At 34.1% G+C, this 25,670-nt stretch overlaps 1 protein-coding gene and 3 non-coding genes across 4 annotated transcripts in view; 3 read left to right on the forward strand and 1 right to left on the reverse strand.

The window, feature by feature from the left end:
* LOC149410460 (uncharacterized) overlaps positions 1–25,670 on the reverse strand; it is a 179,277-nt gene that overhangs the window by 142,363 nt on the left and 11,244 nt on the right. The gene's annotated exons all lie outside the window — the stretch shown is intronic.
* Positions 3,195–3,313, forward strand: LOC149410464 (5S ribosomal RNA). Its single transcript, XR_016305025.1, has one exon. It is a non-coding gene; the product is annotated as a 5S ribosomal RNA (ribosomal RNA).
* LOC149410465 (5S ribosomal RNA) lies at positions 3,636–3,754 on the forward strand. Its single transcript, XR_016305026.1, has one exon. It is a non-coding gene; the product is annotated as a 5S ribosomal RNA (ribosomal RNA).
* On the forward strand, positions 4,077–4,195 carry LOC149410466 (5S ribosomal RNA). The gene has a single exon (XR_016305019.1). It is a non-coding gene; the product is annotated as a 5S ribosomal RNA (ribosomal RNA).

The following is a 25,670-nucleotide window of genomic DNA, read 5'->3' on the forward strand; positions in this document are numbered from 1 at the left end:
ATCTCTGTCCAAATCGAATTTAGTCACGAAATCTCCTTAAAGTTGTATTTTTATAAAAATAATGGTTTTAATAGACGCTAATTTCAGACTTGTTTTCGAACTTTGGAAGCAGTTTGTTCAGGCTCTATGTGACCAAGCGGGCCGAAATTTCGGAATTGTGATAAGAATCGTTGTCATAATTTAATTCCGTCACAAAATTTCCATAAAGTTGTATTTTTATAAAAATAATGGTTTTAATAGACGCTAATTTCAGACTTGGGTTCGAACTTTGGAAGCAGTTTGTTCGGGTTCTATGGGACCAAGCGGACCTAATTTCGGAATTGTGATAAGAATCGTTGTCATAATTTAATTCCGTCACAAAATCTCCATAAAATTGTATTTTTATAAAAATAATGGTTTTAATAGACGCTTATTTCAGACGTGGGTTCGAACTTTGGAAGCAGTTTGTTCAGGCTCTATGGGACCAAACGGGCCTTATTTCGGAATTGTGATAAGAATCGTTGTCATAATTAAATTCCGTCACAAAATCTCCATTAAGATGTATTTTTATAAAAATAATGGTTTTAATAGACGCTAATTTCAGACTTGGGTTCGAAATTTTGAAGCAATCTGTTCAGGCTCTATGGGACCAAACAGGCCAAAATTTCGAAATTGTTATAAGAATCGTTGTCATAATTAAATTCCGTCACAAAATCTCCATAAAGTTGTATTTTTATAAAAATAATGGTTTTAATAGACGCTAATTTCAGACTTGGGTTTGAACTTTTGAAGCAATCTGTTCAGGCTCTATGGGACCAAACGGGCTAAAATTTCGGAATTACTAGTGATCTTACAAGTGATCTGCACTGAAGTCAATAAAAGAATCCCCAAAAAGTAACAATTGTCGAAAAATCATCCTTCTTACGGGCATATTGGAGACTTAAGGTTGGAACTTTATAAGTTGTTTTTCAGCACGTATGTGGCGGAATTTACTAAACTTTTGTAATCTTATTAAGAATAGTGATCTGAACTGAAATCAATAAAAAAATCGACAAAAACAGGCAATTGCCGAATCTGATACAAATCGAAAACAGTCACGAAATCTCTATAAAGTTTTATTTTTATAATAATCATGATTTTAACGGACGCTAATTTCTGACTTGGGTTCGAACTTAGTTCAGGCTCTATGGGACCAAACGTGCCAAAATTTCGGAATTGTGATAAGATTTGCCGTCCAAATCAAATTTTGTCACAAAATCTCCATCAAGTTGTATTTTTATAAAAATAATGGTTTTAATAGACGCTAATTTCAGACTTGGGTTCGAACTTTGGAAGCAGTTTGTTCAGGTTCTATGGGACAAAGCGGGCCTAATTTCGGAATTGTGATAAGAATCGTTGTCATAATTAAATTCCGTCACAAAATCTCCATAAAATTGTTTTTTTATAAAAAAAATGGAATTGTGATTAGAATCGTTGTCATAACTAAATTCCGTCACAAAATCTCCATAAAATTGTGTTTTTATAAAAATAATGGTTTTAATAGACGCTAATTTCAGACTTGGGTTCGAACTTTTGAAGCAATCTGTTCAGGCTCTATGGGACCAAACGGGCCAAAATTTCGGAATTGTTATAAGAATCGTTCTCATAATTTAATTCCGTCACAAAATCTCCATTAAGTTGTATTTTTAGAAAAATTATGGTTTTAATAGACGCTTATTTCAGACTTGGGTTCGAACTTTGGAAGCAGTTTGTTCAGGCTCTATGGGACCAAACGGGACTAATTTCGGAATTGTGATTAGAATCGTTGTCATAACTAAATTCCGTCACAAAATCTCCATAAAATTGTGTTTTTATAAAAATAATGGTTTTAATAGACGCTTATTTCAGACTTGGGTTCGAACTTTTGAAGCAATCTGTTCAGGCTCTATGGGACCAAACGGGCCAAAATTTCGGAATTGTTATAAGAATCGTTCTCATAATTTAATTCCGTCACAAAATCTCCATTAAGTTGTATTTTTAAAAAAATTATGGTTTTAATAGACGCTTATTTCAGACTTGGGTTCGAACTTTGGAAGCAGTTTGTTCAGGCTCTATGTGACCAAGCGGGCCGAAATTTCGGAATTGTGATAAAAATCGTTGTCAGAATTTAATTCCGTCACAAAAACTCCATAAAGTTGTATTTTTATAAAAATAATGGTTTTAATAAACGCTAATTTCAGACTTGGGTTCGAACTTTGGAAGCAGTTTGTTCGGGTTCTATGGGACCAAGCGGGCCTAGTTTCGGAATTGTGATAAGAATCGTTGTCATAATTAAATTCCGTCACAAAATCTCCATAAAGTTGTATTTTTATAAAAATAATGGTTTTAATAGACGCTAATTTCAGACTTGGGTTCGAACTTTTGAAGCAATCTGTTCAGGCTCTATGGGACCAAACGGGCCAAAATTTCGGAATTAATAGTGATCTTACTAGTGATCTGAACTGAAGTCAATAAAAAAATCCCCAAAAAGTAACAATTGTCGAAAAATCATCCTTCTTACGGGCATATTGGAGACTTAAGGTTGGAACTTTATAAGTTGTTTTTCAGCACGTATGTGGCGGAATTTACTAAACTTTTGTAATCTTACTAAGAATAGTGATCTGAACTGAAATCAATAAAAAAAAAAATGGGTGTGTCAAGCCTACGCAAGACAGAAGTGAAACTTCTAGTATTCTTCTCTCTCTCTCTTTTCATTTCATTCTCTCTTTTTTTCTGTCTATTGACATATTTATAAGTAGCATGTGATAAAAAAAATTAAAAGTTATAAAAAAAGAAAAAAAAATTAGTTAAAGCGGGGATCGAACCTCGGTTCTTCACGACCACAGTCGTGCGCTCTGCCTGTAGACAGCGAAGATGAGTTAGGAGAGTGAGTTAAACTAGGTATATAATATTAGCTAGGCTCCTATAGCGAAATGATCCCGTTTTTTCGTCACGGTCATGAGTCGGTTTTACTCCGGTCCTCGAAATTGCATGACGCGCGTAAAGAAGTTTCACTTCAAAAAATTCCTGCAAAGTTATGGATGTAATTACGATCTTTTTCAAGCGCGTATGTAATGATTATTTTTATCAACGTCGCATACACCTTGCTAATGTTTTCAGTATTATTAGGGCTTTTTTATACTAATTTTCATATATTTATTGGCAGGTAGAGTAGAAATTAATATTGTTTAGCGTTTGCCAACGACCATACCATGTTGAACACACCGGTTCTCGTCCGATCACCGAAGTTAAGCAACATTGGGCGCGGTCAGTACTTGGATGGGTGACCGCTTGGGAACACCGCGTGCCGTTGGCCTATTTTTTATTTTAATTTCATGTTTTTTTTATTTTTTTATCATTACTATAATTAATAATATCATAAAATTCTTTAACTTTTCAAGTATGCTACAGGCCTAAAATATTACTTAGTGGATTGATATTATGGTCAACCATTGAAAAAAAAAATTCCTACAAACTTATTAATGTAATTACGATCTTTTTCAAGCGCGTATGTAATGATTATTTTTATCAACGTCGCATACACCTTGCTAATGTTTTCAGTATTATTAGGGCTTTTTTATACTAATTTTCATATATTTATTGGCAGGTAGAGTAGAAATTAATATTGTTTAGCGTTTGCCAACGACCATACCATGTTGAACACACCGGTTCTCGTCCGATCACCGAAGTTAAGCAACATTGGGCGCGGTCAGTACTTGGATGGGTGACCGCTTGGGAACACCGCGTGCCGTTGGCCTATTTTTTATTTTAATTTCATGTTTTTTTTATTTTTTTATCATTACTATAATTAATAATATCATAAAATTCTTTAACTTTTCAAGTATGCTACAGGCCTAAAATATTACTTAGTGGATTGATATTATGGTCAACCATTGAAAAAAAAAATTCCTACAAACTTATTAATGTAATTACGATCTTTTTCAAGCGCGTATGTAATGATTATTTTTATCAACCTCGCACACACCTTGCTAATTTTTTCAATATTATTAGGGCTTTTTTATACTAATTTTCATATATTTATTGGCAGGTAGAATAGAAATTAATATTGTTTAACTTTTGCCAACGACCATACCATTTTGAACACACCGGTTCTCGTCCGATCACCGAAGTTAAGCAACATTGGGCGCGGTCAGTACTTGGATGGGTGACCGCTTGGGAACACCGCGTGCCGTTGGCCCATTTTTTATTTTAATTTTATGTTTTTTTTTATTTTTTTATCGTTAACATCATAAAAAATTTTATATCATTCTTTAACTTTTCAATTATGCTACAGGCCTAAAATATTGCTTAGTGGATTGATATTATGGTCAACCATTAAAAAAAAAAAATTCCTTAAAAACAAAAAAATAATATTCCATGGCCGAGAATCGAACTCGGATCAACTGCTTCGAAAGCAACTATGCTGACCATTACACCACCAACGCCAGTTGTCGAGATGAGCTAAGAAGCATTTATATTTTACTTCAAAACTTTTACTACATCAAATGAACTTTAATCGGTCCCGCATTTTCGTTTCGGTCATGAGTTGGTTTTACTCCGGTCCACGAAATTGCATGACGCGCGTAAAGAAGTTTCACTTCAAAAATCGACAAAAACAGGCAATTGCCGAATCTGATACAAATCGAATACAGTCACGAAATCTCTATAAAGTTTTATTTTTATAATAATCATGATTTTAACGGACGCTAATTTCTGACTTGGGTTCGAACTTAGTTCAGGCTCTATGGGACCAAACGTGCCAAAATTTCGGAATTGTGATAAGATTTGCCGTCCAAATCAAATTTTGTCACAAAATCTCCATAAAGTTGTATTTTTATAAAAATAATGGTTTTAATAGACGCTTATTTCAGACTTGGGTTCGAACTTTGGAAGCAGTTTGTTCAGGTTCTATGGGACCACACGCGGGCCTTATTTCGGAATTGTGATAAGAATCGTTGTCATAATTAAATTCCGTCACAAAATCTCCATAAAATTGTATTTTTATAAAAATAATGGTTTTAATAGACGCTAATTTCAGACTTGGGTTCGAACTTTTGAAGCAATCTGTTCAGGCTCTATGGGACCAAACGGGCCAAAATTTCGGAATTGTTATAAGAATCGTTCTCATAATTTAATTCCGTCACAAAATCTCCATTTAGTTGTATTTTTAGAAAAATTATGGTTTTAATAGACGCTTATTTCAGACTTGGGTTCGAACTTTGGAAGCAGTTTGTTCAGGCTCTATGGGACCAAACGGGCCTAATTTCGGAATTGTGATAAGAATCGTTGTCATAATTAAATTCCGTCACAAAATCTCCATAAAGTTGTATTTTTATAAAAATAATGGTTTTAATAGACGCTAATTTCAGACTTGGGTTCGAACTTTGGAAGCAGTTTGTTCAGGTTCTATGGGACCAAGCGGGCCTTATTTCGGAATTGTGATAAGAATCGTTGTCATAATTAAATTCCGTCACAAAATCTCCATAAAATTGTATTTTTATAAAAATAATGGTTTTAATAGACGCTAATTTCAGACTTGGGTTCGAACTTTAGAAGAATAATATCAGGCTCTATGGGACCGACCGGGCTGAAATTTTGGAATAGTGATTCAAATCTCTGTCCAAATCGAATTAAGTCACGAAATCTCCTTAAAGTTGTATTTTTTGAAAAATAATCATTTTTATGGACGCAAATTTCAGACTTGTTTTCGAACTTTGGAAGCAGTTTGTTCAGGCTCTATGTGACCAAGCGGGCCAAAATTTCGGAATTGTGATAAGAATCGTTGTCATAATTTAATTCCGTCACAAAATTTCCATAAAGTTGTATTTTGAAGTGAAACTTCTTTACGCGCGTCATGCAATTTCGAGGACCGGAGTAAAACCGACTCATGACCGAAACGAAAATGCGGGTACCCCCACCACCGATTAAAGTTCATTTGATCTAGTCAAAGTTTTGAAGTAACATATAAATGCTTCTTAGCTCATCCCGACAACTGGCGTTGGTGGTGTAATGGTCAGCATAGTTGCCTTCCAAGCAGTTGATCCGAGTTCGATTCTCGGCCATCGCACATTATTTTTTTGTTTTTAACGCCTTTTTCATTCAATATCTTATTTTTTAGTAGGTCAGAACATTTTTTAAAAGAAAATAATATTGCAAAATAATAAAAACACTTATCTCACTGTGATAAAACATTACTCCGCTAGAGCGCGCTTTGCGTTATTGTGTTGGATTAAAATTATTATCTAATCCGTATATTATGATAATTGTATTACATTTATTTAATTAATTTATTTATTTTGATAATATGTAATAATTTACAGAAAAAAAAATTAAAACTATCTCCCTCTGATAAAATATCCGTTCGCTAGAGCGCACTACGCGATCTTGTGTGGGATTCTATTTCTGTACATTGTACATTATTTTTAAAAATATATTATATTTTGGGTGTGATGTAGGTAACATTATAAAACATAACAAGCTCTCATATTTTCAGAACCTACATAATATAATCAATTTATGCGGCTTTGCTTACAGTTGGTGCTCAGCGTGGTTGGCTTTCAATCAGTTAAGCGAGGTTCGATTCTCGGCTGTGGCATTTTTGAAGTGAAACCTTGTTGAGGTGGGGGAGCCGCTCACGAACGTTCTCTCTCTTCTCTTCTTTCCTCTCTCTCAGACACCAGCGAACTGCGCCACGCCAAGCATCAGCTGAAACTAGAAGTTTCACTTCTGTCTTGCGTAGGCTTGACACACCCACTTTTTTTATAAAAATAATGGTTTTAATAGACGCTAATTTCAGACTTGTTTTCGAACTTTGGAAGCAGTTTGTTCAGGCTCTATGTGACCAAGCGGGCCGAAATTTCGGAATTGTGATAAGAATCTTTGTATTAATTGAATTCCGTCAGAAAATCTCCATAAAGTTGTATTTTTATAAAAATAATGGTTTTAATAGACGCTAATTTCAGACTTGGGTTCGAACTTTGGAAGAAGTTTGTTCAGGTTCTATGGGACCAAGCGGGCCTAATTTCGGAATTGTGATAAGAATCGTTGTCATAATTAAATTCCGTCACAAAATCTCCATAAAGTTGTATTTTTATAAAAATAATGGTTTTAATAGACGCTAATTTCAGACTTGGGTTCGAACTTTAGAAGAATAATATCAGGCTCTATGGGACCGACCGGGCTGAAATTTTGGAATAGTGATTCAAATCTCTGTCGAAATCCATTTCAGTCACGAAATCTCCTTTAAGTTGTATTTTTTGAAAAATAATCATTTTTATGGACGCAAATTTCAGACTTGGGTTCGAACTTTTGAAGCTATTTGTTCAGGCTCTATGGGACCAAACGGGCCAAAATTTCGGAATTGTGATAAAATTCGCCGTTCAATTCAAATTCAGTCACGAAATCTCAATAAGGTTGTATTTTTAGAAACATCAAGGTTTTAATAGACCCTAATTTCAGACTTGTTTTCGAACTTTGGAAGCAGTTTGTTCAGGCTCTATGTGACCAAGCGGGCCGAAATTTCGGAATTGTGATAAAAATCGTTGTCATAATTAAATTCCGTCACAAAATCTCCATAAAGTTGTATTTTTATAAAAATAATGGTTTTAATAGACGCTAATTTCAGACTTGGGTTCGAACTTTTGAAGCAATCTGTTCAGGCTCTATGGGACCAAACGGGCCAAAATTTCGGAATTGTTATAAGAATCGTTCTCATAATTTAATTCCGTCACAAAATCTCCATTAAGTTGTATTTTTAGAAAAAATATGGTTTTAATAGACGCTTATTTCAGACTTGGGTTCGAACTTTGGAAGCAGTTTGTTCAGGCTCTATGGGACCAAACGGGCCTCATTTCGGAATTGTGATAAGAATCGTTGTCATAATTAAATTCCGTCACAAAATCTCCATAAAGTTGTATTTTTATAAAAATAATGGTTTCTATAGACGCTAATTTCAGACTTGGGTTCGAACTTTGGAAGCAATCTGTTCAGGCTCTATGGGACCAAACGGGCCAAAATTTCGGAATTAATAGTGATCTTACTAGTGATCTGAACTGAAGTTAATAAAAAAATCCCCAAAAAGTAACAATTGTCGAAAAATCATCCTTCTTACGGGCATATTGGAGACTTAAGGTTGGAACTTTATAAGTTGTTTTTCAGCACGTATGTGGCGGAATTTACTAAACTTTTGTAATCTTACTAAGAATAGTGATCTGAACTGAAATCAATAAAAAAATCGACAAAAACAGGCAATTGCCGAATCTGATACAAATCGAATACAGTCACGAAATCTCTATAAAGTTTTATTTTTATAATAATCATGATTTTAACGGACGCTAATTTCTGACTTGGGTTCGAACTTAGTTCAGGCTCTATGGGACCAAACGTGCCAAAATTTCGGAATTGTGATAAGATTTGCCGTCCAAATCAAATTTTGTCACAAAATCTCCATAAAGTTGTATTTTTATAAAAATAATGGTTTTAATAGACGCTTATTTCAGACTTGGGTTCGAACTTTGGAAGCAGTTTGTTCAGGTTCTATGGGACCACACGCGGGCCTTATTTCGGAATTGTGATAAGAATCGTTGTCATAATTAAATTCCGTCACAAAATCTCCATAAAATTGTATTTTTATAAAAATAATGGTTTTAATAGACGCTAATTTCAGACTTGGGTTCGAACTTTTGAAGCAATCTGTTCAGGCTCTATGGGACCAAACGGGCCAAAATTTCGGAATTGTTATAAGAATCGTTCTCATAATTTAATTCCGTCACAAAATCTCCATTAAGTTGTATTTTTAGAAAAATTATGGTTTAAATAGACGCTTATTTCAGACTTGGGTTCGAACTTTGGAAGCAGTTTGTTCAGGCTCTATGGGACCAAACGGGCCTAATTTCGGAATTGTGATAAGAATCGTTGTCATAATTAAATTCCGTCACAAAATCTCCATAAAGTTGTATTTTTATAAAAATAATGGTTTTAATAGACGCTAATTTCAGACTTGGGTTCGAACTTTGGAAGCAGTTTGTTCAGGTTCTATGGGACCAAGCGGGCCTTATTTCGGAATTGTGATAAGAATCGTTGTCATAATTAAATTCCGTCACAAAATCTCAATAAAGTTGTATTTTTATAAAAATAATGGTTTTAATAGACGCTAATTTCAGACTTGGGTTCGACTTTTAGAATAATAATATCAGGCTCTCTGGGACCGACCGGGCTGAAATTTTGGAATAGTGATTCAAATCTCTGTCCAAATCGAATTCAGTCACGAAATCTCCTTAATGTTGTATTTTTTGAAAAATAATCATTTTCATGGACGCAAATTTCAGACTTGGGTTCGAACTTTTGATGCAATCTGTTCAGGCTCTATGGGACCAAACGGGCCAAAATTTCGGAATTGTGATAAGAATCGTTGTCATAATTTAATTCCGTCATAAAATCACCATTAAGTTGTATTTTTAGAAAAATTATGGTTTTAATAGACGCATATTTCAGACTTGGGTTCGAACTTTGGAAGCAGTTTGTTCAGGCTCTATGGGACCAAGCGGGTTGAAATTTCGGAATTGTGATAAGAATCGTTGTCATAATTAAATTCCGTCACAAAATCTCCATAAAATTGTATTTTTATAAAAATAATGGTTTTAATAGACGCTAATTTCAGACTTGGGTTCGAACTTTAGAAGAATAATATCAGGCTCTATGGGACCGACCGGGCTGAAATTTTGGAATAGTGATTCAAATCTCTGTCCAAATCGAATTTAGTCACGAAATCTCCTTAAAGTTGTATTTTTATAAAAATAATGGTTTTAATAGACGCTAATTTCAGACTTGTTTTCGAACTTTGGAAGCAGTTTGTTCAGGCTCTATGTGACCAAGCGGGCCGAAATTTCGGAATTGTGATAAGAATCGTTGTCATAATTTAATTCCGTCACAAAATTTCCATAAAGTTGTATTTTTATAAAAATAATGGTTTTAATAGACGCTAATTTCAGACTTGGGTTCGAACTTTGGAAGCAGTTTGTTCGGGTTCTATGGGACCAAGCGGACCTAATTTCGGAATTGTGATAAGAATCGTTGTCATAATTTAATTCCGTCACAAAATCTCCATAAAGTTGTATTTTTATAAAAATTATGGTTTTAATAGACGCTTATTTCTGACTTGGGTTCGAACTTTTGAAGCAATCTGTTCAGGCTCTATGGGACCAAACGGGCCAAAATTTCGGAATTACTAGTGATCTTACTAGTGATCTGCACTGAAGTCAATAAAAAAATCCCCAAAAAGTAACAATTGTCGAAAAATCATCCTTCTTACGGGTATATTGGAGACTTAAGGTTGGAACTTTATAAGTTGTTTTTCAGCACGTATGTGGCGGAATTTAATAAACTTTTGTAATCTTACTAAGAATAGTGATCTGAACTGAAATCAATAAAAAAATCGACAATCGTCAAAATCGAAGCAGTTTGTTCAGGCTCTATGGGAGCAAGCGGGCCGAAATTTCGGAATTGTGATAAGAATCTTTGTATTAATTGAATTCCGTCACAAAATCTCCATAAAGTTGTATTTTTATAAAAATAATGGTTTTAATAGACGCTAATTTCAGACTTGGGTTCGAACTTTGGAAGAAGTTTGTTCAGGTTCTATGGGACCAAGCGGGCCTAATTTCGGAATTGTGATAAGAATCGTTGTCATAATTAAATTCCGTCCCAAAATCTCCATAAAGTTGTATTTTTATAAAAATAATGGTTTTAATAGACGCTAATTTCAGACTTGGGTTCGAACTTTAGAAGAATAATATCAGGCTCTATGCGACCGACCGGGCTGAAATTTTGGAATAGTGATTCAAATCTCTGTCGAAATCCAATTCAGTCACGAAATCTCCTTAAAGTTGTATTTTTTGAAAAATAATCATTTTTATGGACGCAAATTTCAGACTTGGGTTCGAACTTTTGAAGCTATTTGTTCAGGCTCTATGGGACCAAACGGGGAAAATTTCGGAATTGTGATAAAATTCGCCGTTCAATTCAAATTCAGTCACGAAATCTCAATAAGGTTGTATTTTTAGAAACATCAAGGTTTTAATAGACCCTAATTTCAGACTTGTTTTCGATCTTTGGAAGCAGTTTGTTCAGGCTCTATGTGACCAAGCGGGCCGAAATTTCGGAATTGAGATAAAAATTGTTGTCATAATTAAATTCCGTCACAAAATCTCCATAAAGTTGTATTTTTATAAAAATAATGGTTTTAATAGACGCTAATTTCAGACTTGGGTTCGAACTTTAGAAGAATAATATCAGGCTCTATGGGACCGACCGGGCTGAAATTTTGGAATAGTGATTCAAATCTCTGTCGAAATCCAATTCAGTCACGAAATCTCCTTAAAGTTGTATTTTTTGAAAAATAATCATTTTTATGGACGCAAATTTCAGACTTGGGTTCGAACTTTTGAAGCTATTTGTTCAGGCTCTATGGGACCAAACGGGCAAAAATTTCGGAATTGTGATAAAATTCGCCGTTTAATTCAAATTCAGTCACGAAATCTCCATAAGGTTGTATTTTTAGAAACATCAACGTTTTAATAGACCCTAATTTCAGACTTGTTTTCGAACTTTGGAAGCAGTTTGTTCAGGCTCTATGGGACCAAACGGGCCTTATTTCGGAATTGTGATAAAAATCGTTGTCATAATTAAATTCCGTCACAAAATCTCCATAAAGTTGTATTTTTATTAAAATAATGGTTTTAATAGACGCTAATTTCAGACTTGGGTTCGAACTTTGGAAGCAGCTTGTTCAGGTTCTATGGGACCAAGCGGGCCTAATTTCGGAATTGTGAAAAGAATCGTTGTAATAATTAAATTCCGTCACAAAATCTCCATAAAATTGTATTTTTATAAAAATAATGGTTTTAATAGACGCTAATTTCAGACTTGGGTTCGAACTATGGAAGCAGTTTGTTCAGGTTCTATGGGACCAAGCGGGCCTAATTTCGGAATTGTGATAAGAATCGTTGTCATAATTAAATTCCGTCACAAAATCTCCATAAAATCGTATTTTTATAAAAATAATGGTTTTAATAGACGCTAATTTCAGACTTGGGTTCGAACTTTTGAAGCAATCTGTTCAGGCTCTATGGGAACAAACGGGCCAAAATTTCGGAATTGTGATAAGAATCGTTGTCATAGTTAAATTCCGTCACAAAATCTCCATAAAGTTGTATTTTTATAAAAATAATGGTTTTAATAGACGCTAATTTCAGACTTGGGTTCGAACTATGAAAGCAGTTTGTTCAGGTTCTATGGGACCAAGCGGGCCTAATTTCGGAATTGTGATAAGAATCGTTGTCATAATTAAATTCCGTCACAAAATCTCCATAAAATTGTATTTTTATAAAAATAATGGTTTTAATAGACGCTAATTTCAGACTTGGGTTCGAACTTTTGAAGCAATCTGTTCAGGCTCTATGGGACCAAACAGGCAAAAATTTCGAAATTGTTATAAGAATCGTTGTCATAATTTAATTCCGTCACAAAATCTTGATTAAGTTGTATTTTTAGAAAAATTATGGATTTAATATACGCTTATTTCAGACGTGAGTCGAACTTTGGAAGCAGTTTGTTCAGGCTCTATGGGACCAAGCGGGCCTAATTTCGGAATTGTGATAAGAATCGTTGTCATAATTAAATTCCGTCACAAAATCTCCATAAAATTGTATTTTTATAAAAATAATGGTTTTAATAGACGCTAATTTCAGACTTGGGTTCGAACTTTTGAAGCAATCTGTTCAGGCTCTATGGGACCAAACGGGCCAAAATTTCGGAATTGTTATAAGAATCGTTGTTATTATTTAATTCCGTCACAAAATCTCCATTAAGTTGTATTTTTAGAAAAATTATGGTTTTAATAGACGCTTATTTCAGACTTGGGTTCGAACTTTGGAAGCAGTTTGTTCAGGCTCTATGGGACCAAACGGGCCTAATTTCGGAATTGTGATAAGAATCGTTGTCATAATTAAATTCCGTCACAAAATCTCAATAAAGTTGTATTTTTATAAAAATAATGGTTTTAATAGACGCTAATTTCAGACTTGGGTTCGACTTTTAGAATAATAATATCAGGCTCTCTGGGACCGACCGGGCTGAAATTTTGGAATAGTGATTCAAATCTCTGTCCAAATCGAATTCAGTCACGAAATCTCCTTAATGTTGTATTTTTTGAAAAATAATCATTTTCATGGACGCAAATTTCAGACTTGGGTTCGAACTTTTGATGCAATCTGTTCAGGCTCTATGGGACCAAACGGGCCAAAATTTCGGAATTGTGATAAGAATCGTTGTCATAATTTAATTCCGTCATAAAATCACCATTAAGTTGTATTTTTAGAAAAATTATGGTTTTAATAGACGCATATTTCAGACTTGGGTTCGAACTTTGGAAGCAGTTTGTTCAGGCTCTATGGGACCAAGCGGGTTGAAATTTCGGAATTGTGATAAGAATCGTTGTCATAATTAAATTCCGTCACAAAATCTCCATAAAATTGTATTTTTATAAAAATAATGGTTTTAATAGACGCTAATTTCAGACTTGGGTTCGAACTTTAGAAGAATAATATCAGGCTCTATGGGACCGACCGGGCTGAAATTTTGGAATAGTGATTCAAATCTCTGTACAAATCGAATTTAGTCACGAAATCTCCTTTAAGTTGTATTTTTATAAAAATAATGGTTTTAATAGACGCTAATTTCAGACTTGTTTTCGAACTTTGGAAGCAGTTTGTTCAGGCTCTATGTGACCAAGCGGGCCGAAATTTCGGAATTGTGATAAGAATCGTTGTCATAATTTAATTCCGTCACAAAATTTCCATAAAGTTGTATTTTTATAAAAATAATGGTTTTAATAGACGCTAATTTCAGACTTGGGTTCGAACTTTGGAAACAGTTTGTTCGGGTTCTATGGGACCAAGCGGACCTAATTTCGGAATTGTGATAAGAATCGTTGTCATAATTTAATTCCGTCACAAAATCTCCATAAAGTTGTATTTTTATAAAAATTATGGTTTTAATAGACGCTTATTTCTGACTTGGGTTCGAACTTTTGAAGCAATCTGTTCAGGCTCTATGGGACCAAACGGGCCAAAATTTCGGAATTACTAGTGATCTTACTAGTGATCTGCACTGAAGTCAATAAAAAAATCCCCAAAAAGTAACAATTGTCGAAAAATCATCCTTCTTACGGGTATATTGGAGACTTAAGGTTGGAACTTTATAAGTTGTTTTTCAGCACGTATGTGGCGGAATTTAATAAACTTTTGTAATCTTACTAAGAATAGTGATCTGAACTGAAATCAATAAAAAAATCGACAATCGACAAAATCGAAGCAGTTTGTTCAGGCTCTATGGGAGCAAGCGGGCCGAAATTTCGGAATTGTGATAAGAATCTTTGTATTAATTGAATTCCGTCACAAAATCTCCATAAAGTTGTATTTTTATAAAAATAATGGTTTTAATAGACGCTAATTTCAGACTTGGGTTCGAACTTTGGAAGAAGTTTGTTCAGGTTCTATGGGACCAAGCGGGCCTAATTTCGGAATTGTGATAAGAATCGTTGTCATAATTAAATTCCGTCCCAAAATCTCCATAAAGTTGTATTTTTATAAAAATAATGGTTTTAATAGACGCTAATTTCAGACTTGGGTTCGAACTTTAGAAGAATAATATCAGGCTCTATGCGACCGACCGGGCTGAAATTTTGGAATAGTGATTCAAATCTCTGTCGAAATCCAATTCAGTCACGAAATCTCCTTAAAGTTGTATTTTTTGAAAAATAATCATTTTTATGGACGCAAATTTCAGACTTGGGTTCGAACTTTTGAAGCTATTTGTTCAGGCTCTATGGGACCAAACGGGGAAAATTTCGGAATTGTGATAAAATTCGCCGTTCAATTCAAATTCAGTCACGAAATCTCAATAAGGTTGTATTTTTAGAAACATCAAGGTTTTAATAGACCCTAATTTCAGACTTGTTTTCGATCTTTGGAAGCAGTTTGTTCAGGCTCTATGTGACCAAGCGGGCCGAAATTTCGGAATTGAGATAAAAATTGTTGTCATAATTAAATTCCGTCACAAAATCTCCATAAAGTTGTATTTTTATAAAAATAATGGTTTTAATAGACGCTAATTTCAGACTTGGGTTCGAACTTTAGAAGAATAATATCAGGCTCTATGGGACCGACCGGGCTGAAATTTTGGAATAGTGATTCAAATCTCTGTCGAAATCCAATTCAGTCACGAAATCTCCTTAAAGTTGTATTTTTTGAAAAATAATCATTTTTATGGACGCAAATTTCAGACTTGGGTTCGAACTTTTGAAGCTATTTGTTCAGGCTCTATGGGACCAAACGGGCAAAAATTTCGGAATTGTGATAAAATTCGCCGTTTAATTCAAATTCAGTCACGAAATCTCCATAAGGTTGTATTTTTAGAAACATCAACGTTTTAATAGACCCTAATTTCAGACTTGTTTTCGAACTTTGGAAGCAGTTTGTTCAGGCTCTATGGGACCAAACGGGCCTTATTTCGGAATTGTGATAAAAATCGTTGTCATAATTAAATTCCGTCACAAAATCTCCATAAAGTTGTATTTTTATTAAAATAATGGTTTTAATAGACGCTAATTTCAGACTTGGGTTCGAACTTTGGAAGCAGCTTGTTCAGGTTCTATGGGACCAAGCGGGCCTAATTTCGGAATTGTGAAAAGAATCGTTGTAATAATTAAATTCCGTCACAAAATCTCCATAAAATTGTATTTTTATAAAAATAATGGTTTTAATAGACGCTAATTTCAGACTTGGGTTCGAACTATGGAAGCAGTTTGTTCAGGTTCTATGGGACCAAGCGGGCCTAATTTCGGAATTGTGATAAGAATCGTTGTCATAATTAAATTCCGTCACAAAATCTCCATAAAATCGTATTTTTATAAAAATAATGGTTTTAATAGACGCTAATTTCAGACTTGGGTTCGAACTTTTGAAGCAATCTGTTCAGGCTCTATGGGAACAAACGGGCCAAAATTTCGGAATTGTGATAAGAATCGTTGTCATAGTTAAATTCCGTCACAAAATCTCCATAAAGTTGTATTTTTATAAAAATAATGGTTTTAATAGACGCTAATTTCAGACTAGGGTTCGAACTATGAAAGCAGTTTGTTCAGGTTCTATGGGACCAAGCGGGCCTAATTTCGGAATTGTGATAAGAATCGTTGTCATAATTAAATTCCGTCACAAAATCTCCATAAAATTGTATTTTTATAAAAATAATGGTTTTAATAGACGCTAATTTCAGACTTGGGTTCGAACTTTTGAAGCAATCTGTTCAGGCTCTATGGGACCAAACAGGCAAAAATTTCGAAATTGTTATAAGAATCGTTGTCATAATTTAATTCCGTCACAAAATCTTGATTAAGTTGTATTTTTAGAAAAATTATGGATTTAATATACGCTTATTTCAGACGTGAGTCGAACTTTGGAAGCAGTTTGTTCAGGCTCTATGGGACCAAGCGGGCCTAATTTCGGAATTGTGATAAGAATCGTTGTCATAATTAAATTCCGTCACAAAATCTCCATAAAATTGTATTTTTATAAAAATAATGGTTTTAATAGACGCTAATTTCAGACTTGGGTTCGAACTTTTGAAGCAATCTGTTCAGGCTCTATGGGACCAAACGGGCCAAAATTTCGGAATTGTTATAAGAATCGTTGTCATAATTAAATTCCGTCACAAAATCTCCATCAAGTTGTATTTTTATAAAAATAATGGTTTTAATAGACGCTAATTTCAGACTTGGGTTCGAACTTTGGAAGCAATCTGTTCAGGCTCTATGGGACCAAACGGGCCAAAATTTCGGAATTAATAGTGATCTTACTAGTGATCTGAACTGAAGTCAATAAAAAAATCCCCAAAAAGTAACAATTGTCGAAAAATCATCCTTCTTACGGGCATATTGGAGACTTAAGGTTGGAACTTTATAAGTTGTTTTTCAGCACGTATGTGGCGGAATTTACTAAACTTTTGTAATCTTACTAAGAATAGTGATCTGAACTGAAATCAATAAAAAAATCGACAAAAACAGGCAATTGCCGAATCTGATACAAATCGAATACAGTCACGAAATCTCTATAAAGTTTTATTTTTATAATAATCATGATTTTAACGGACGCTAATTTCTGACTTGGGTTCGAACTTAGTTCAGGCTCTATGGGACCAAACGTGCCAAAATTTCGGAATTGTGATAAGATTTGCCGTCCAAATCAAATTTTGTCACAAAATCTCCATAAAGTTGTATTTTTATAAAAATAATGGTTTTAATAGACGCTTATTTCAGACTTGGGTTCGAACTTTGGAAGCAGTTTGTTCAGGTTCTATGGGACCACACGCGGGCCTTATTTCGGAATTGTGATAAGAATCGTTGTCATAATTAAATTCCGTCACAAAATCTCCATAAAATTGTATTTTTATAAAAATAATGGTTTTAATAGACGCTAATTTCAGACTTGGGTTTGAACTTTTGAAGCAATCTGTTCAGGCTCTATGGGACCAAACGGGCCAAAATTTCGGAATTGTTATAAGAATCGTTCTCATAATTTAATTCCGTCACAAAATCTCCATTAAGTTGTATTTTTAGAAAAATTATGGTTTAAATAGACGCTTATTTCAGACTTGGGTTCGAACTTTGGAAGCAGTTTGTTCAGGCTCTATGGGACCAAACAGGCCTTATTTCGGAATTGTGATAAGAATCGTTCTCATAATTAAATTCCGTCACAAAATCTCCATAAAGTTGTATTTTTATAAAAATAATGGTTTTAATAGACGCTAATTTCAGACTTGGGTTCGAACTTTGGAAGCAGTTTGTTCAGGTTCTATGGGACCAAGCGGGCCTTATTTCGGAATTGTGATAAGAATCGTTGTCATAATTAAATTCCGTCACAAAATCTCCATAAAATTGTATTTTTATAAAAATAATGGTTTAAATAGACGCTAATTTCAGACTTGGGTTCGAACTTTTGAAGCAATCTGTTCAGGCTCTATGGGACCAAACGGGCCAAAATTTCGGAATTGTTATAAGAATCGTTCTCATAATTTAATTCCGTCACAAAATCTCCATTAAGTTGTATTTTTAGAAAAATTATGGTTTAAATAGACGCTTATTTCAGACTTGGGTTCGAACTTTGGAAGCAGTTTGTTCAGGCTCTATGGGACCAAACGGGCCTTATTTCGGAATTGTGATAAGAATCGTTGTCATAATTAAATTCCGTCACAAAATCTCCATAAAGTTGTATTTTTATAAAAATAATGGTTTTAATAGACGCTAATTTCAGACTTGGGTTCGAACTTTGGAAGCAGTTTGTTCAGGTTCTATGGGACCAAGCGGGCCTTATTTCGGAATTGTGATAAGAATCGTTGTCATAATTAAATTCCGTCACAAAATCTCCATAAAGTTGTATTTTTATAAAGATAATGGTTTTAATAGACGCTAATTTCAGACTTGGGTTCGACTTTTAGAATAATAATATCAGGCTCTCTGGGACCGACCGGGCTGAAATTTTGGAATAGTGATTCAAATCTCTGTCGAAATCCAATTCAGTCACGAAATCTCCTTAAAGTTGTATTTTTTGAAAAATAATCATTTTTATGGACGCAAATTTCAGACTTGGGTTCGAACTTTTGAAGCTATTTGTTCAGGCTCTATGGGACCAAACGGGCAAAAATTTCGGAATTGTGATAAAATTCGCCGTTTAATTCAAATTCAGTCACGAAATCTCCATAAGGTTGTATTTTTAGAAACATCAACGTTTTAATAGACCCTAATTTCAGACTTGTTTTCGAACTTTGGAAGCAGTTTGTTCAGGCTCTATGGGACCAAACGGGCCTTATTTCGGAATTGTGATAAAAATCGTTGTCATAATTAAATTCCGTCACAAAATCTCCATAAAGTTGTATTTTTATTAAAATAATGGTTTTAATAGACGCTAATTTCAGACTTGGGTTCGAACTTTGGAAGCAGTTTGTTCAGGTTCTATGGGACCCTACGCGGGCCTTATTTCGGAATTGTGATAAGAATCGTTGTCATAATTAAATTCCGTCACAAAATCTCCATAAAGTTGTATTTTTAGAAAAATTATGGTTTTAATAGACGCTTATTTCAGACTTGGGTTCGAACTTTGGAAGCAGTTTGTTCAGGCTCTATGGGACCAAACGGGCCTAATTTCGGAATTGTGATAAGAATCGTTGTCATAATTAAATTCCGTCACAAAATCTCCATAAAGTTGTATTTTTATAAAAATAATGGTTTTAATAAACGCTAATTTCAGACTTGGGTTCGAACTTTGGAAGCAGTTTGTTCGGGTTCTATGGGACCAAGCGGGCCTAGTTTCGGAATTGTGATAAGAATCGTTGTCATAATTAAATTCCGTCACAAAATCTCCATAAAGTTGTATTTTTATAAAAATAATGGTTTTAATAGACGCTAATTTCAGACTTGGGTTCGAACTTTTGAAGCAATCTGTTCAGGCTCTATGGGACCAAACGGGCCAAAATTTCGGAATTAATAGTGATCTTACTAGTGATCTGAACTGAAGTCAATAAAAAAATCCCCAAAAAGTAACAATTGTCGAAAAATCATCCTTCTTACGGGCATATTGGAGACTTAAGGTTGGAACTTTATAAGTTGTTTTTCAGCACGTATGTGGCGGAATTTACTAAACTTTTGTAATCTTACTAAGAATAGTGATCTGAACTGAAATCAATAAAAAAATCGACAAAAACAGGCAATTGCCGAATCTGATACAAATCGAATACAGTCACGAAATCTCTATAAAGTTTTATTTTTATAATAATCATGATTTTAACGGACGCTAATTTCTGACTTGGGTTCGAACTTAGTTCAGGCTCTATGGGACCAAACGTGCCAAAATTTCGGAATTGTGATAAGATTTGCCGTCCAAATCAAATTTTGTCACAAAATCTCCATAAAGTTGTATTTTTATAAAAATAATGGTTTTAATAGACGCTTATTTCAGACTTGGGTTCGAACTTTGGAAGCAGTTTGTTCAGGTTCTATGGGACCACACGCGGGCCTTATTTCGGAATTGTGATAAGAATCGTTGTCATAATTAAATTCCGTCACAAAATCTCCATAAAATTGTATTTTTATAAAAATAATGGTTTTAATAGACGCTAATTTCAGACTTGGGTTCGAACTTTTGAAGCAATCTGTTCAGGCTCTATGGGACCAAACGGGCCAAAATTTCGGAATTGTTATAAGAATCGTTCTCATAATTTAATTCCGTCACAAAATCTCCATTAAGTTGTATTTTTAGAAAAATTATGGTTTAAATAGACGCTTATTTCAGACTTGGGTTCGAACTTTGGAAGCAGTTTGTTCAGGCTCTATGGGACCAAACAGGCCTAATTTCGGAATTGTGATAAGAATCGTTGTCATAATTAAATTCCGTCACAAAATCTCCATAAAGTTGTATTTTTATAAAAATAATGGTTTTAATAGACGCTAATTTCAGACTTGGGTTCGAACTTTGGAAGCAGTTTGTTCAGGTTCTATGGGACCAAGCGGGCCTTATTTCGGAATTGTGATAAGAATCGTTGTCATAATTAAATTCCGTCACAAAATCTCCATAAAATTGTATTTTTATAAAAATAATGGTTTAAATAGACGCTAATTTCAGACTTGGGTTCGAACTTTTGAAGCAATCTGTTCAGGCTCTATGGGACCAAATGGGCCAAAATTTCGGAATTGTTATAAGAATCGTTCTCATAATTTAATTCCGTCACAAAATCTCCATTAAGTTGTATTTTTAGAAAAATTATGGTTTAAATAGACGCTTATTTCAGACTTGGGTTCGAACTTTGGAAGCAGTTTGTTCAGGCTCTATGGGACCAAACGGGCCTTATTTCGGAATTGTGATAAGAATCGTTGTCATAATTAAATTCCGTCACAAAATCTCCATAAAGTTGTATTTTTATAAAAATAATGGTTTTAATAGACGCTAATTTCAGACTTGGGTTCGAACTTTGGAAGCAGTTTGTTCAGGTTCTATGGGACCAAGCGGGCCTTATTTCGGAATTGTGATAAGAATCGTTGTCATAATTAAATTCCGTCACAAAATCTCCATAAAGTTGTATTTTTATAAAGATAATGGTTTTAATAGACGCTAATTTCAGACTTGGGTTCGACTTTTAGAATAATAATATCAGGCTCTCTGGGACCGACCGGGCTGAAATTTTGGAATAGTGATTCAAATCTCTGTCCAAATCGAATTCAGTCACGAAATCTCCTTAATGTTGTATTTTTTGAAAAATAATCATTTTCATGGACGCAAATTTCAGACTTGGGTTCGAACTTTTGAAGCAATCTGTTCAGGCTCTTTGGGACCAAACAGGCAAAAATTTCGAAATTGTTATAAGAATCGTTGTCATAATTTAATTCCGTCACAAAATCTTGATTAAGTTGTATTTTTAGAAAAATTATGGATTTAATATACGCTTATTTCAGACGTGAGTCGAACTTTAGAAGCAGTTTGTTCAGGCTCTATGGGACCAAGCGGGCCTAATTTCGGAATTGTGATAAGAATCGTTGTCATAATTAAATTCCGTCACAAAATCTCCATAAAATTGTATTTTTATAAAAATAATGGTTTTAATAGACGCTAATTTCAGACTTGGGTTCGAACTTTTGAAGCAATCTGTTCAGGCTCTATGGGACCAAACGGGCCAAAATTTCGGAATTGTTATAAGAATCGTTGTCATAATTAAATTCCGTCACAAAATCTCCATCAAGTTGTATTTTTATAAAAATAATGGTTTTAATAGACGCTAATTTCAGACTTGGGTTCGAACTTTGGAAGCAATCTGTTCAGGCTCTATGGGACCAAACGGGCCAAAATTTCGGAATTAATAGTGATCTTACTAGTGATCTGAACTGAAGTCAATAAAAAAATCCCCAAAAAGTAACAATTGTCGAAAAATCATCCTTCTTACGGGCATATTGGAGACTTAAGGTTGGAACTTTATAAGTTGTTTTTCAGCACGTATGTGGCGGAATTTACTAAACTTTTGTAATCTTACTAAGAATAGTGATCTGAACTGAAATCAATAAAAAAATCGACAAAAACAGGCAATTGCCGAATCTGATACAAATCGAATACAGTCACGAAATCTCTATAAAGTTTTATTTTTATAATAATCATGATTTTAACGGACGCTAATTTCTGACTTGGGTTCGAACTTAGTTCAGGCTCTATGGGACCAAACGTGCCAAAATTTCGGAATTGTGATAAGATTTGCCGTCCAAATCAAATTTTGTCACAAAATCTCCATAAAGTTGTATTTTTATAAAAATAATGGTTTTAATAGACGCTTATTTCAGACTTGGGTTCGAACTTTGGAAGCAGTTTGTTCAGGTTCTATGGGACCACACGCGGGCCTTATTTCGGAATTGTGATAAGAATCGTTGTCATAATTAAATTCCGTCACAAAATCTCCATAAAATTGTATTTTTATAAAAATAATGGTTTTAATAGACGCTAATTTCAGACTTGGGTTTGAACTTTTGAAGCAATCTGTTCAGGCTCTATGGGACCAAACGGGCCAAAATTTCGGAATTGTTATAAGAATCGTTCTCATAATTTAATTCCGTCACAAAATCTCCATTAAGTTGTATTTTTAGAAAAATTATGGTTTAAATAGACGCTTATTTCAGACTTGGGTTCGAACTTTGGAAGCAGTTTGTTCAGGCTCTATGGGACCAAACAGGCCTTATTTCGGAATTGTGATAAGAATCGTTGTCATAATTAAATTCCGTCACAAAATCTCCATAAAGTTGTATTTTTATAAAAATAATGGTTTTAATAGACGCTAATTTCAGACTTGGGTTCGAACTTTGGAAGCAGTTTGTTCAGGTTCTATGGGACCAAGCGGGCCTTATTTCGGAATTGTGATAAGAATCGTTGTCATAATTAAATTCCGTCACAAAATCTCCATAAAATTGTATTTTTATAAAAATAATGGTTTAAATAGACGCTAATTTCAGACTTGGGTTCGAACTTTTGAAGCAATCTGTTCAGGCTCTATGGGACCAAACGGGCCAAAATTTCGGAATTGTTATAAGAATCGTTCTCATAATTTAATTCCGTCACAAAATCTCCATTAAGTTGTATTTTTAGAAAAATTATGGTTTAAATAGACGCTTATTTCAGACTTGGGTTCGAACTTTGGAAGCAGTTTGTTCAGGCTCTATGGGACCAAACGGGCCTTATTTCGGAATTGTGATAAGAATCGTTGTCATAATTAAATTCCGTCACAAAATCTCCATAAAGTTGTATTTTTATAAAAATAATGGTTTTAATAGACGCTAATTTCAGACTTGGGTTCGAACTTTGGAAGCAGTTTGTTCAGGTTCTATGGGACCAAGCGGGCCTTATTTCGGAATTGTGATAAGAATCGTTGTCATAATTAAATTCCGTCACAAAATCTCCATAAAGTTGTATTTTTATAAAAATAATGGTTTTAATAGACGCTAATTTAAGACTTGTTTTCGAACTTTGGAAGCAGTTTGTTCAGGCTCTATGTGACCAAACGGGCCGAAATTTCGGAATTGTCATAAGAATCGTTGTCATAATTTAATTCCGTCACAAAATCTCCATAAAGTTGTATTTTTATAAAAATAATGGTTTTAAAAGACGCTAATTTCAGACTTGGGTTCGAACTTTGGAAGCAGTTTGTTCAGGTTCTATGGGACCAAGCGGGCCTTATTTCGGAATTGTGTTAAGAATCGTTGTCATAATTAAATTCCGTCACAAAATCTCCATAAAGTTGTATTTTTATAAAAATAATGGTTTTAATAGACGCTAATTTCAGACTTGGGTTCGACTTTTAGAATAATAATATCAGGCTCTCTGGGACCGACCGGGCTGAAATTTTGGAATAGTGATTCAAATCTCTGTCCAAATCGAATTCAGTCACGAAATCTCCTTAATGTTGTATTTTTTGAAAAATAATCATTTTCATGGACGCAAATTTCAGACTTGCGTTCGAACTTTTGATGCAATCTGTTCAGGCTCTATGGGACCAAACGGGCCAAAATTTCGGAATTGTGATAAGAATCGTTGTCATAATTTAATTCCGTCATAAAATCACCATTAAGTTGTATTTTTAGAAAAATTATGGTTTTAATAGACGCTTATTTCAGACTTGGGTTCGAACTTTGGAAGCAGTTTGTTCAGGCTCTATGGGACCAAGCGGGTTGAAATTTCGGAATTGTGATAAGAATCGTTGTCATAATTTAATTCCGTCACAAAATCTCCATAAAGTTGTATTTTTATAAAAATAATGGTTTTAATAGACGCTAATTTCAGACTTGGCTTCGAACTTTTGAAGCTATTTGTTCAGGCTCTATGCGACCAAACGGGCCAAAATTTCGGAATTGTGATAAGATTCGCCGTTCAATTCAAATTGCGTCACAAAATCTCCATAAGGTTGTATTTTAAGAAACATCATGGTTTTAATAGACGCTAATTTCAGTCTTGTTTTCGAACTTTGGAAGCAGTTTGTTCAGGCTCTATGGGAGAAAGCGGGCCGAAATTTCGGAATTGTGATAAGAATCGTTGTCATAATTTAATTCCGTCACAAAATCTCCATAAAGTTGTATTTTTATAAAAATAATGGTTTTAATAGACGCTAATTTCAGACTTGGGTTAGAATTTTAGAAGCATAATATCAGGCTCTATCGGACCGACCGGGCTGAAATTTTGGAATAGTGATACAAATCTCTGTCCATATCGAATTCAGTCACGAAATCTCCTTATAGTTGTATTTTTTGAAAAATAATCATTTTTATGGACGCAAATTTCCGACTTGGGTTCGAACTTTTGAAGCAGTTTGTTCAGGCTCTGTGGGACCAAACGGGCCGAAATTTCGGAATTGTGATGAGAATTGCCGTTCAAATAAAATTCAGTAACAAAATTTCTATAATGTTGTATTTTTAGAAAACTCATGGTTTTAATAGATGCTAATTTCAGACTTGGGTTGGAATTTTGGAAGCAGTTATTTCTGGCTCTATGGGACCGAACGGGCTGAAATTTTGGAATAGTGATAAGAATCGTTGTCATAATTTAATTCCGTTACAAAATCTCCAGAAAGTTGTAATTTTAGAAAAATAATGGTTTTAATAGATGCTAATTTCAGACTTGGGTTCGAACTTTGGAAGCAGTTATTTCAGGCTCTATGGGACCGAACGGGCTGAAATTTTGGAATAGAGATAAGAATCGTTGTCCAAATCAAATTCAGTCACAAAATCTACATAAAGTTGTATTTTTAGAAAAATCATGGTTTTAATAGACGCTTATTTCAGACTTGGGTTCGAACTTTATCAAAATCTGCATAAAGTAGCATTTGTTGAAAAACTTCATTCTTACAGGCATAATTTAAAGACCTGGGTTCGAACTTTAAGAGTAGTTTTTTCAGCCTGCATGGCGCAAAACTTTCTGAATTTCCGGAATAGTTCTAAGAATGATTGTTCTTATTGATATCAATAACAAAATAAACATAAATTAGTTTTTTTTTTTTTTTTATTATTATTTCTGGCTTTCACCCTTCATGGGTGTTCTTGGCCA

Source organism: Hesperophylax consimilis, chromosome 27 (assembly GCF_061612785.1).
Source record: "Hesperophylax consimilis isolate HC1 chromosome 27, BYU_Hcon_1.0, whole genome shotgun sequence".
In the NCBI taxonomy this organism is placed as follows: domain Eukaryota; kingdom Metazoa; phylum Arthropoda; class Insecta; order Trichoptera; family Limnephilidae; genus Hesperophylax; species Hesperophylax consimilis.